This window comes from Adiantum capillus-veneris, chromosome 13 (genome assembly GCF_014529385.1).
Source record: "Adiantum capillus-veneris isolate H3 chromosome 13, ASM1452938v2, whole genome shotgun sequence".
Taxonomy (NCBI): Eukaryota; Viridiplantae; Streptophyta; class Polypodiopsida; order Polypodiales; family Pteridaceae; genus Adiantum; species Adiantum capillus-veneris.
Window position 1 is genome coordinate 130,067,399 of NC_140943.1, and position 12,840 is coordinate 130,080,238.

A 12,840-nucleotide genomic window follows, 5' to 3' on the forward strand; every position below is an offset into this window, starting at 1 on the left:
GAGTACGAGCGGAAGTGCGATGCGAGAGAGAGTGCGAGAAAAAGAGCACGACGATATGGTGAACTCGCTCTACTGTAATGTGTAGAGCATAGTGAGTTCTTATTAGGTTTTTACAAAAGAATATGCGTACATACCTGGCGGCCCGCCCACTTACCTGGGCGACCACATTGGGCTTTATACCCCAACAGCAGGCCCCAAGTCGCCTTGCCACATCATCATCTCCGTTCCCATGCCACATTAGTCACGGCACAGTGACTGCCATGGAGGGGGATTAAAATTATTTTTTTTAGGGCTTCAAAGGGTGTTGTGAAGCGAAGGGAATGAAAAGAAAGGAGGGAGGGCAGCCGTAAAAGAGGAGGTATTCGGGGGAGGAGAACGGGAATGGAGGAATAAGACAGCATGGGACGGGGGAGATCTCTCGGTATATCTCTCGATTAGGCTTGGTGGGAAAGCAGGAGAAGAGGAGGGCAAGAGAGGTAGGTGGTTGCTTTGGGAGAGAACCGAGTGCTACAAGGAGGAGGAAGATCCACGGCGGGTTGAAGAGACCCGCCAGCTACTGCGTGCTCTGTTAGCAGGAGTTTTTTCTTGAGCATGCAAGTGAAGGGAGAAGACAACAGAAAGAGGAGGATTTGGATAGCAAGCTTCTCGTTCCAGAAGCGTTTAGCACAAAATGCAAGAGCAAGGGAAGTGGACACAGTGGGATTTGTGCACGGTGATTGCCTTTTACTTCTAACAAATTGGGGATTTTCGATTAGAGGTTCATGAATCGAGGTGCATACGGACAATGGTGTATGCAATCGGCTTGCAAATGGTTATTGGGGATCAACTTTAGGAAGTATCTGAGGATTTCCAGCACCAATTAAGTGCCGTTGTATTCTTTCAATTTGTTTTAAGCCATTATTTCTGCTCTGAGATATGATTGTATCCGCAATTTCTCTCTAAGGGTCATTATATCTTCTTACTAACACAAAAATCTCTCCTAACTACACTCGTTCCCCTTGGTTTGCACCTTGGTTGCTTCTCCGTTTATAGCCAAAAGCCCGACGCTTTCCTGGTTGACTTTGGAGAGACATGCACTCCAACAACATGCGCTTCTATTTTACGAAAGATACCCTTTTTATTTTTCTCAAGTGTTTCACATATGCTACCCTATGCTTTCGTGTGAATGGGATTTGGTAGAGAGACTTGCGTGTGAGAAACATTTTGAGGAGATAGAATGGCTGATATATCTATGGACTACTAGTGATCCCTACACAATAGCGCCAGTGGCACATGCCTATTCTTTTGCACAAGATGAGTATCCACGCATAGTGAGGTTCTTGATTAACATATGTGCATAAGAAGATGAAGAAGAATCAATAATAGAGACTGAAGAAGACTATGGCCTCACTGAAAATGATTTTTTAAATCTAGATGTTGAGGGTAGAGGCTTAGCCTTAGGGATGCCACTCGGTCTATATAATATCCTCTTCCCTTGATTCCATGGTGACGGATAGGTAGGTTAGGGGTCTAGATTTTGTTTCAGATTTTTTTCCTTGAATTTTTTGTCTTTTCACACTGACATGCCTCCTTGAGGTATAGTGCCTTGTTGCTTGATATTGTTGTGTAGGAGCATTGAGAGAACTTATATGGATCTCCATCCACATGGAGCTAGGTGCTAGCCATCATATGACCATTAGAGAGAGAGCTAGGAGATTTTATATTTTATTGTTTGGGAAGAGTTCTTTTATCCCTCCTAGTTGCACTAGACCCTTGACTTGTGCAGATTGATTATGGTGCATTAGATGCATGCACACATATTAGAGGCACTTTTTTCCCTTTTGGTTTTTTCCCTCTAGGAATCCAAGTATGAGACCTTAGTTTAGGATTTCTTTTTATTTTCATATAGGTAATAAAACTTTCATTTCTATGTTGACACACCTTGCTAGGTGGTAGTGTTTTGTTTATGATTTTGCAACATATCACCTCCCCAGGCTCATCACACTAGTAAACTCCCTTTATAATACTTAAGCTAAAGGTCAATAGGGTCAAGCCCACTAGAAAGCCCTAGTACATTTCACACAATGCTGCCTAAATCGGGTTAAGAACCTAAGTAACCATTGATTATTAGGAAGGCATTCCCCATGGTATAAGAGAAGATCTCTAACACCTAGCTTGGTCAAACTAGCTTATTCAGACTCCTTGATTTTAAAACCTAAACAAGTGATTATGACAAAAAATTACATCGAATTTAATGTTTGATACTAAACAAAGGCACTGAATATTATGCTACCAATCACAATTAAAGCAGACAAACATAGATGCAAAAAAGATAAGGGGCAATGCTAATGGACAAGAAACACCTGTTTGTGTTGATGGTCGCGCTTGATTTGAAGTGTGAATGAGAGAAAGACTCCATGAAGGTCCAAATCCTAACAACAGCAACACGTTCCTGTACACACTAGGAAACACAAAGAATACCTCTAGGAGGCACATCAATGGGGAAAAGTACCAACACTTATTGAACACAACAAAAAAACATAAGGAACCCTAACCTAATTATTTGCACTCCTCTTAGAGAGTCAAGGGAATAGGATATTATAGAGATTGGGGGGAAACCCTAAGGCTAAACCCCTATCCTCGTCGTCGAGATAAACAAAGTCATCATCCATGAGACCATATGTGCCATCAATGTAGTCATGTAAATCTTCTTCTTCATCATAGGTACCCATGTTTACTAAGAAGGTCACTAGACGCTGTGAGCGGGATGGAAACACACACAGCACCTCTACAATGACCCGACACACACTCTTGGAATGATACACACACACACACACTATGGGGCACCACTCGGCTTACACAACCAGCCTGGCCGAGACAGGAAACACACACACGGAGTGAGAAGAGAGAGATTTCCCACTTGCCCACTCAACACTCACACATACACACTCACACACACACTCTCAATTTCAGCTCAAAGGAGGCAAATTGCCGTTGTTTAGACTCAATGAAGCTCATCCCAACACCAATGGGGCAAATAGTTTACACAGTATTGAGGAAATACACCAGATACAACCACAAAGTTAAGCAGAGGCTTCACTCACCGGAGAAGATTACACAGAAAAACAACAAAAAATCTGTGAGGAATTTGGCAAAATGGACAACGCCATTGCGTCCGGAACGGCCCAAAACCCCAGTCTACAATGTCAAAGTGCTCAAATCCGACCTCGAATGAGCAGTTTAGGGCCAAAAAATGCTCCAAAAACAACAAAAACACACTTGCGGCTATTCCTCCTCTCTTCTCCACGTTTTTTCTGGTCTTCTCTCAGTTTTTTCAGTTCTCACACTTAGATTTTTTATTTGGGCACCCTTGGCCTTTTAGATGACCTCAAACGGACCCCGAACAGGCCAAAAACTGACCTCGCAGTGCATAGTTGTCACCTTTTTGCATCATCCGCACACCTGGCACTCATTTTTTTTCAATAATGCGTCTCGCAACCACGTGAAATGGCCCCAAAAAGTGGTCATAATGATGACCTTTCTGCATAACTCTCACAAGAAAACACCACGTCGTGTCCGTACTTATCCACGTGCAAGTCTTGACCCCGTTCGGCCTCCTGACGCCACTAGATGCCATCTGACGCACCTACTTGCCTCATGTCGTCGGCCCGCGGATAGCTTCCTCGAGAAGTTTTACGCACTACCAACTCCTCCTTATTGTAGAAAAAACACACTGGTACTGGTAATAGTGAAAATCGTTGCACTATGTACACCCTGTCCTACCTGTACACACGTGGGCCCCACGTAACCACCTGGCTATGGAAATTGGGCAATCCTTTATTCGATGCACCATGCATGTGTATGTGCATATGCACAATCTCTTACTCCAAAAAACTCCTAACATAATTTGCCCATCCCCTAGCTTGCTAGATCATTCATGATCAGCAGCAGCAAAAAGAGATATGAGGCTCGCCTCATCACAAGTCTCCTCATCCCTCACAAACATCACTTGCTCCACAGACAGCTCATCCTGCTCCACCATCATCAATCTAGCATGATACAATTTAAGACGCAATCCATTTACCCTTGACTTATGTAGAACCCCATCCAGGTTAGCCAGCTGATATGTACCATTCGAGAAACACTCCACTACCTTGAAAGGGCCTTCCCACTTAATTTGAAACTTCTTTTGGAAGGTGTTGTCCAGCTTACTGTTGTAGCACAAAACCAAGTCATGTTTCTTGATACCCTGACTTTTGACCTTTTCATTTACCTTTGCCAAAGCCTTATCCTGCATCTGCCCATAATGCTCCAATGCGCTCATCCTATCCAACTGGACCTCTTGTAACTGCAAGAGTCTCTCTTTGAATGCATCACTAGGCGGCCCAAGCAACTTCTCTAACATCTTGACCGCAGGCAACTCTACCTCCACAGGCAATAGTGCTTCTTTTCCATACACCAAATGAAATGGAGTAAACCCTGTACCCGTCTTCACTGAAGTACGGTAAGCCCATAATGCACTAGGCAATTCCAAATCCCAATTCTTTCCTTGGTGCTCTGTCACTTTCGAAAGAACCTGTACCAACTCACCATTGAATCTTTCATTTAAGCCATTACACTACGGGTAATAAGGAGTGGTATGTTGATGCCTAATCTTCATCTTTGCACATAAAAAATCTAGCAGTTTAGCTCTAAAGCCAGGCCCCTTATCTGAAAGTAGCTACAGTGGCACCCCAAACTTGCAACATATTTCATCATACACAAATTTTGCCACATCCTTTGCAGTGATCTGTTTTACTGCTATAGCCTCTGCCCATCTAGAGAGATAGTCCACTGCCGTCAAAATATAGCTTTTGCCCCTGCTTGTGATAGGTAATGGGCCTATTGCATCAATCCCCCACTTTTCAAACACATCAAACGCCATAATGGTTTTTCGTAGCTCTGGCTTTAACACTCTCTTACCAAATGCTTGACACCTATTGCAAGACCTATACCAATGGTGAACATCCTTGTGCAAACTAGGCCATACATACCCCTCTTGCAAAATCTTATGCAAGGTGATCTTTAGTGCAAAATGGCCGCCACATGCGCCTTCATGATTCTCTTCCAACACTCTGTAAAGCTCCTCCCGCCAAGGTACACGTCTCAACACGAGATCAGCCCCTTTCATGTATAAGACATCACCAATCAATTTGTACGTGTATGCTCTACGCACCAAACCATACTTCTTAGACTCATGAATTTCCTTTGGAATGATTCCTGTTAGCAAAAACTTCTCTTCTTGAGCCAAACTTTCCCGGCCATGATAAAGAGGTAAAGTGGTCCTCAACACAAATAGCTCCCCAATCATGCTTTGAGCTGCTTCATGTGCCTCTCCATTTAGAGCACGTTCAATGTGTCTGATGCTCCATGCTTCGAACTTTTTTAACAGGCCTTTAATTCTGAAGCACATTTCCTTCAATGAGGTGTTCTTGCTCTTCCACACACCCAGCACTTGCTTCACCACTAACAAGGCATCACCTTTTATGCTCAACCTTCGAACCCCATGCTTCAAACAAATGTGTAATCCGGCTTCCAGAGTAGCATATTCAGCCTCATTATTACTATGAGCATCCAATTTGAACCCTCTCTTGCATACTAGCTTCCCCTCTGGGTCATAAAGTGCTATACCCCCTGAAGCTGCATCATGGCTCTTTCTGTATGAACCATCAAAGAACAACACATGTGCATTGCTGATCTGTGGCACTTCTTCAACTACCTTTCTCACCACCTCTTCCTTAACAATAAGGGGATTCTCCTTGTAGGTCAACAAATCAGCTAGGGTAGCCCTTGTACTATCTTCCACTAGAAAAGAGAACTCAAACTCCTGCAGCTCAATTACCCATTTCTTCACCACATTTGACATGTTAGTACCATTAATTAACTGTGGCAAAAAGGCATAACTCGTCAAGAAAACAAAAGGCCGTGGTAGCAAGTAATGACGAAATCGTCGACAAGCAAATATTACACTGGCCATCACTAGCTCTACTTCCGAGAACTTTCTCTCCGCTACCAACTTCACTCTGCTTGCACAATACACTGGCCTCATATAATGGTTGCCCTTCCCCTTTTGCAATAGCATGGCTCCAATGGCATCATCCCCTACTGAGGGATTTACATAAAAAACTTTCTCCCAATCAGGAGCCTGCATGGCTGACAACCCCCCTAACACCTCTTTCACCTCTTGAAACACTTCTTCACACTTGTCATTCCATTGCAATGGATCATGCTTTGCCACTTGTTGTAATGGATAAAGAATCTAAGAAGACAATGGAATAAACCTTGCCATGTACTTCACTTTGTGTATAAAGGTTGCCAATTGCTTCGTACTCGTAGGTGATGGAAGAAGAATAATAAACTTAACCTTGTCTGGATCAACCTCAATGCCATTTTCTGACACCATGTGGCCCAATAACTTCACCCTTGGCTGTGCTAGATGACATTTCTTTGGATTTAGTTGTCCTCCACATTCATCATATCGAGCCAATACCATCTGCAGCTTCTCATGGTGTTCAGCCCTACTGCTATAAACACAGAAGTCATCCATAAAAGCTTTAACACAACTACCAATGAATGGTTCCAACACCCAATTTGCTCTCTCTTGATAGAAGTAAGGTCCATTTGACAACCCAAATGGCAATACTGTGTAGCAATAGTAGCCCCATGGCGTAATAAAAGTGATCTTTGTGCGGTCTTTAAGAGCAATCTTCAATTGAAAATAGCCTAAAAAACCATCACACACACTGTACCTCTCATAACCTGCCACTGAATCCAAGATCTGATCGGTGAATGGAAGAGGATATGGGTTCTTCTTAGTGGCTGCGTTTAAGGGTTTAAAATCTACACAAATTCTCCACTTTCCATCCTTCTTTGGACTGACTACAACTGGACTCACCCATTCTGTGGTCTCCACAGGGACTATGAACCCTGCCTTCAACAACTTGTCCACCTCTTCTCGCAAGGCTTCCATTTGCTCTTGACCCATCCTTCTTAGCCTTTGCCACACTGGCTTAGCACCTTCTTTCAGCTCTATATGCATCTCTTCACCCTTGAACCCTCTGATCTCTTCATATGAAGTAATGAACAAATCAGGAAAACTAGCCAGCATGTGAAAATATATATCCTTCTCCATAGCTGAGAGGTCTCCACTGATCATTTGTGTCATCAATTCCTGCTTCTTTGACAACTCAGCCTTGGTTTGCATCAGCCCTTCAATCACTTCATAAGGCCCTTCACTTTCATCTTCAACCTCATTCGCAAATGCAACTAAACCAAACTCTTGGATTTCTTTGTCCATCAAAAGAAATGCAACATCAGCATCCTCATCACTGCTGGTAGTGCTATCACTGTCCTCATCTGTCACCGTGGAAGAGTCTTCATCACTAGACTCATTCTCATCTTCATAAAGCTCCTCTAATCGTTTCCTTGTGTCCATATTATAAAGCTTCTTGGTACCTGTCTTTCCATAGAGGCTAATCGTACCATGTCGCCAATCTTGAACAGCTCCCACTGCACGTAACCATGGTCTACCCAGTATAATAGGATATTCTCCCAACCCTGCTGGCATCACATGAAAATCAACCACTGACTTTGCATCATATGCCTCCACTTCTAAGCTCTTTACAACACCCAAGCATTTTACTTTTTGATGGTTTGCCAATCTGATCCAGAAACCTGACACCCTAGACACTGTAAGACCCATCTTCTCAATGCATGAGTGTGTAATGACACATATTTGGGCTCCTCCATCCACATAACCTTGTCCCAAATTTTTCCTTTTATGCCACACATCTACTATTGGGCAAATGTCTGGTAGCTCATCCATTGCCAACACCTTCACTGAACCTCTCTCTGGCTCTTTCTCCATTGGGTTAACCATCCTCTTCCACCGTCGCTTTAGCTTAGGTACCATCTCTATAAGTTGCCCAAAAGTAACATCTGCCCTCCTGCTTGTCAGATCCTCCTTCAAGTCATAGCTTAATTGCCCATCCCCTAGTGGAAAATCTGAAACATGAAACTTTCGACGAGCTCTCATTTTCCTCTTGGCCTTGACATCCTCACCTTCATGACTCTTTCCCTTCTTCTTACTAGGACCTGGGGCACTTCTTCCTTCCTTGTCCTCTGTGGTCCTCCTCCCAATAGGCATCACTAATGTATCCTCTAGCTTTGATGCCTTCTCCAAGGTGACTACACTTAGCACTTTTGTCTTTCCCTTTTCCTCCTGGGTCAGTCCACTGGTTCCTTCGTCTTCCTTAATTTTGATGCCATAATCATTTGACCTAGTTAGCACCTGTCTTGGCAATGGATACATGTCTCCCCCCATCCTTGGTGGCTTATCACATTGCGGGCTGATGTGACCCAGCTCTCCACAATTATAACATGGTCTGCCTCCAAAACCTACCATTTCTTTGTCCAACACCATTCCTAGGCCTTTCTTCACCTCCTGGCTGATTTGCAAACCTCCCTCGACCTCGATTATTTCCCACTTGACCTAGCATGTTTAGGCTGAGATTCTTCATTAAATCTACCACTTGCCTCATGTCTTGCCTTAGCCCATCATCTTGCACCGATGTAGTGACCACTGCTGGCATAACTTGAGTAGTAACAGGAACCACTAGTTCATGATGAACCCTTGACATGCGACCTTGTAAAGACTCTATAGGTTGAAATTCAGACCTCATGGGCAAAGACTCCACCCCTAACTGACTCATTTTCCTCAACTTCCACTCTTTGTTTCTTGCTACCTCTAGTGCATCTTCATATGTCCTAGGCTTCTTTAGCTCCACTCTCCAACGTATATTCTCCCAAAGACCAGCCAAGAACCTGTCCTTCTTCATCATGTCAGGCAGGGGTACCTGTGGTGCTAAGGCCTTGCACATCCGCTCCCATGCCAATGAGAACTTACGTATATACGCATCTACTGGCTCACCTTCCTTTTGCACCAAACCTTGTACTTCTTGCCACACTTTGTCAGGATCTTCTATCTTCACAAACTCCACTTCCAACCCATGCCTTAGATTGTCCCAACTCAATCTTACAGGTGGATCCGCTGCACGCAACTCCTCTTCAAATGTTTTGGACCAGACTCGTGCATCACTCTTCAAACAAATTTGGAGAAGACGTAACATCTGCGAAGGGTCATGAATCTGGTTGCTAATGCAGGCAACCTCCATCTTTTCCAAAAAATCTTCCACATCTTCATCACTTCTTCCATGAAACTCCGGATAAGAGAAAGCCATGGCTACCCAAGTTACAATGCTTTGAGAACCCCTTTGAACACACGTGCAAGAACCCAAAACTTTTGACTACCCAATCCCCAGAAACTTCAATGGAGCTCAACTTTAGATAAAGACAAACACATGCACATCAAATGAGTTTTCATAGTTGATCATCGGAATTACAACAGGCAAAAGACATTCCAAGATCTCTCGTAATCTTCTTGGCCCGAACATAAAGACTATGCGCTGCTGGAAAAAAATCTTCCTGGACACATGAACATTTATCTGGATTCTTTGAGTTAAATGAAATGGAGTGAATTGAGGGCCATTTTGATCATCCATTAAAGCCAACCATGAAGCTCCCAAGAAGGCACACCTGACTTAACCTCTGATTTTGCCAAAATTTCAGCAGCATAACAGCATAAATGGCTCAAAAGACCAAAAAACCAGCCATCATAACTTGGAAAATTTTTGGCAGAGTTTCCCCAGAAATAGAGCAGTAGGAACCCAAAATATAGACTGTATATGTATGCATAAACTGTCAACAATAGAACCCGAGCATCAAGTAGGACTCACTAGTACATAGCCTATGGCGAGGTCACGAAAAGGGTGCTCCAGCTACCTGTATCACCAAAAGGATCTCCACATTTGAGAATCCCCCAGCTCAATAAAAACCTCATGCTATCGACCCTCACACGAAGGCTAATGCAAATCGCGTATAGTCAAGTCTCAGAAATGACTATCTTCCAGACCAAGTCTCATAAATGGCTGGGACTGCCAAATACAACCAAGTATGGCTCCACAAATGCGTACAATGGCAGTTTCCACAAGTAACGTACAATCCAGCAGACAATGCGCTCAAATAGGCGCCAAGTGATGTATACCCACAACAACTGCAAGTGACATCACTGCTAGTATGTCAGTGTACTGCAGCTACCTGTACCTGTGTGAATCACATGTATCTGTACCTGTCCCTGTAACCTGTAACCTGTAACCTGTAGCCCCGAATCTCGAATCTCGAAGCTCGAAGCAGAAAGTACTCGAAGAAGATCCTCCGTGGGGACGCCAAAAGAATGTGAGCGGGATGGAAACACACACAGCGCCTCTATAATGACCCGACACACACTCTTGGAATGATACACACACACACACTATGGGACACCACTCGGCTTACACAACCAACCTGGCCGAGACAGGAAACACGCACAGCGCCTCTATAATGAACCGACACACACTCTTGGAATGATACACACACACACTATGGGGCACCACTCGGCTTACACAACCAGCCTGGCCGAGACAGGAAACACACACACGGAGTGAGAAGAGAGAGATTTCCCACTTGCCCACTCAACACTCACACACACACACTCACACACACACTCTCAATTTCAGCTCAAAGGAGGCAAATTGCTGTTGTTTAGACTCAATGAAGCTCAGCCCAACACCAATGGGGCAAATAGTTTACACAGTATTGAGGAAATACACCAGATACAACCACAAAGTTAAGCAGAGGCTTCACTCACCGGAGAAGATTACACAGAAAAACAACAGAAAATCTGTGAGGAATTTGGCAAAATGGACAACGCCATTGCGTCCGGAATGGCCCAAAACCCCAGTCTACAATGTCAAAGTGCTCAAATCCAACTTCGAATGAGCAGTTTAGGGCCAAAAATGCTCCAAAAACAGCAAAAACACACTTGCGACTGTTCCTCCTCTCTTCTCCACGTTTTTTCTAGTCTTCTCTCAGTTTTTTCAGTTCCCACACTTAGATTTTTTATTTGGGCACCCTTGGCCTTTTAGATGACCTCAAACGGACCCCGAACATGCCAAAAACTGACCTCGCAGTGCATAGTTGTCATCTTTTTGCATCATCCGCACACCTGGCACTCATTTCTTTTCAATAATGCCTCTCGCAACCACGTGAAGTGGCCCCAAAAAGTGGTCCTAATGATGACCTTTCTGCATAAATCTCACAAGAAAACACCACGTCGTGTCCGTACTTATCCACGTGCAAGTCTTGACCCCGTTCGGCCTCCTGACGCCACTAGATGCCATCTGACGCACCTGCTTACCTCATGTCGTCGGCCCGTGGATAGCTTCCTTGAGAAGTTTTATGCACTACCAACTCCTCCTTATTGTAGAAAAAACACACTGGTACTGGTAATAGTGAAAATCGCTGCACTATGTACACCCTGTCCTACCTGTGCACACGTGGGCCCCACGTAACCACCTGGCTATGGAAATTGGGCAATCCTTTATTCGATGCACCATGCATGTGTATGTACATATGCACAATCTCTTACTTCAAAAAACTCCTGACAACGCCTATAGTCATCTTGGTCAAAAGGGTAGGCTTGTGCAATGGGAGAAACGCTCTCTACTAAGTATGGATCAGTCATGGTCAAGAGACGTATCAGCCACTCCAACTCCTTGAAATTCCTCTCACATGCTAGGGTACCTACCAAATCCCATTCACAAGCAAGCACCGGAAAGACCATGTGAAAGATTTGTGAAAAGTAACGAGGGCACCTCTCACCCAAGGCAGGAGTGGATGACTCTAGCATACTAGCCATATATGTACATGCAAATACATGATGGTTAAAGTGCATATATTACAAGGGTCTCGTTCTTGTGCATAATGTGTTTTTATGATTTTGTGTTATGGCTCTTGATCTTTTACTTTTTAATCTTGTTTGTGTGAGTATAAGGCTTTATATATACATTCCCTAAGATTGGAGATTAAGAGGTGAGGGAGGAAGTTGAGAGAGAAGCAAGTGAATGATGGATGTCAGCAAACACTCCCCCCTTCCTTGGGTAGATCATACCTTTTGGAATGATATCGTCACCTTTTGAAACCAATTGTTCCAAGTTGTTATGGGTGAAGGCTTTAACCAATAGTTTTCGACCGCCCTATGCGTTTCATCTAGTTGCAAGGGTGGTAAGGTACTCTCCCATGATTTTATTTGCAACATTGTTGTAGGTGGTGAACTTACAACGGGAGGTGCAAACTCTTTCTTGCTTGTATGGATATGTACAATGGTAGGTGGACGTTGTGTTGAAGCTTCTATTTCTGTATAGAAACTACACGAAGAGCAAGAAGCTTCATTTGATTTCGTTGTTTTTGAGCTAGGTGGAACAAATCGTTCTTTCTTCGGCACCCAAACTAGCTCTGGAGCAGGTGTGTAGCATACCGTGATTTTTTCCTTTCCACGATCCTCAATTTGTTTTGGAGCCACAGGATTGAGCTCACATGGGCCCGCTGACAAGTAAGAGCACAATTTACATTTTGGCAACCAGATTTGATCATTTCCTTCATAGTAGCCTTGGGCTTCCAATAGTTTTTTAGGAATCCAATGCAACATTTCTTTACATTTCTTGGGGCGAATGGGACGTCTCTTACCAAGCTCCTGTCTTTTAGCACTGGCTATGGTTGCTAAAGAAGCTTTAGGAACCCACTTGTATGTTCTCTTTGTTATATTGGGATGGGTCTTGTGTGTCGCAAGCTTTATTTCAACTACATCAGTTGAAGCGCTAGAGAGTTGGGCTATTGGGACATATGGTTCAACCTCTTGGACATGCAATGTTTTGGTTTTTATTTCCT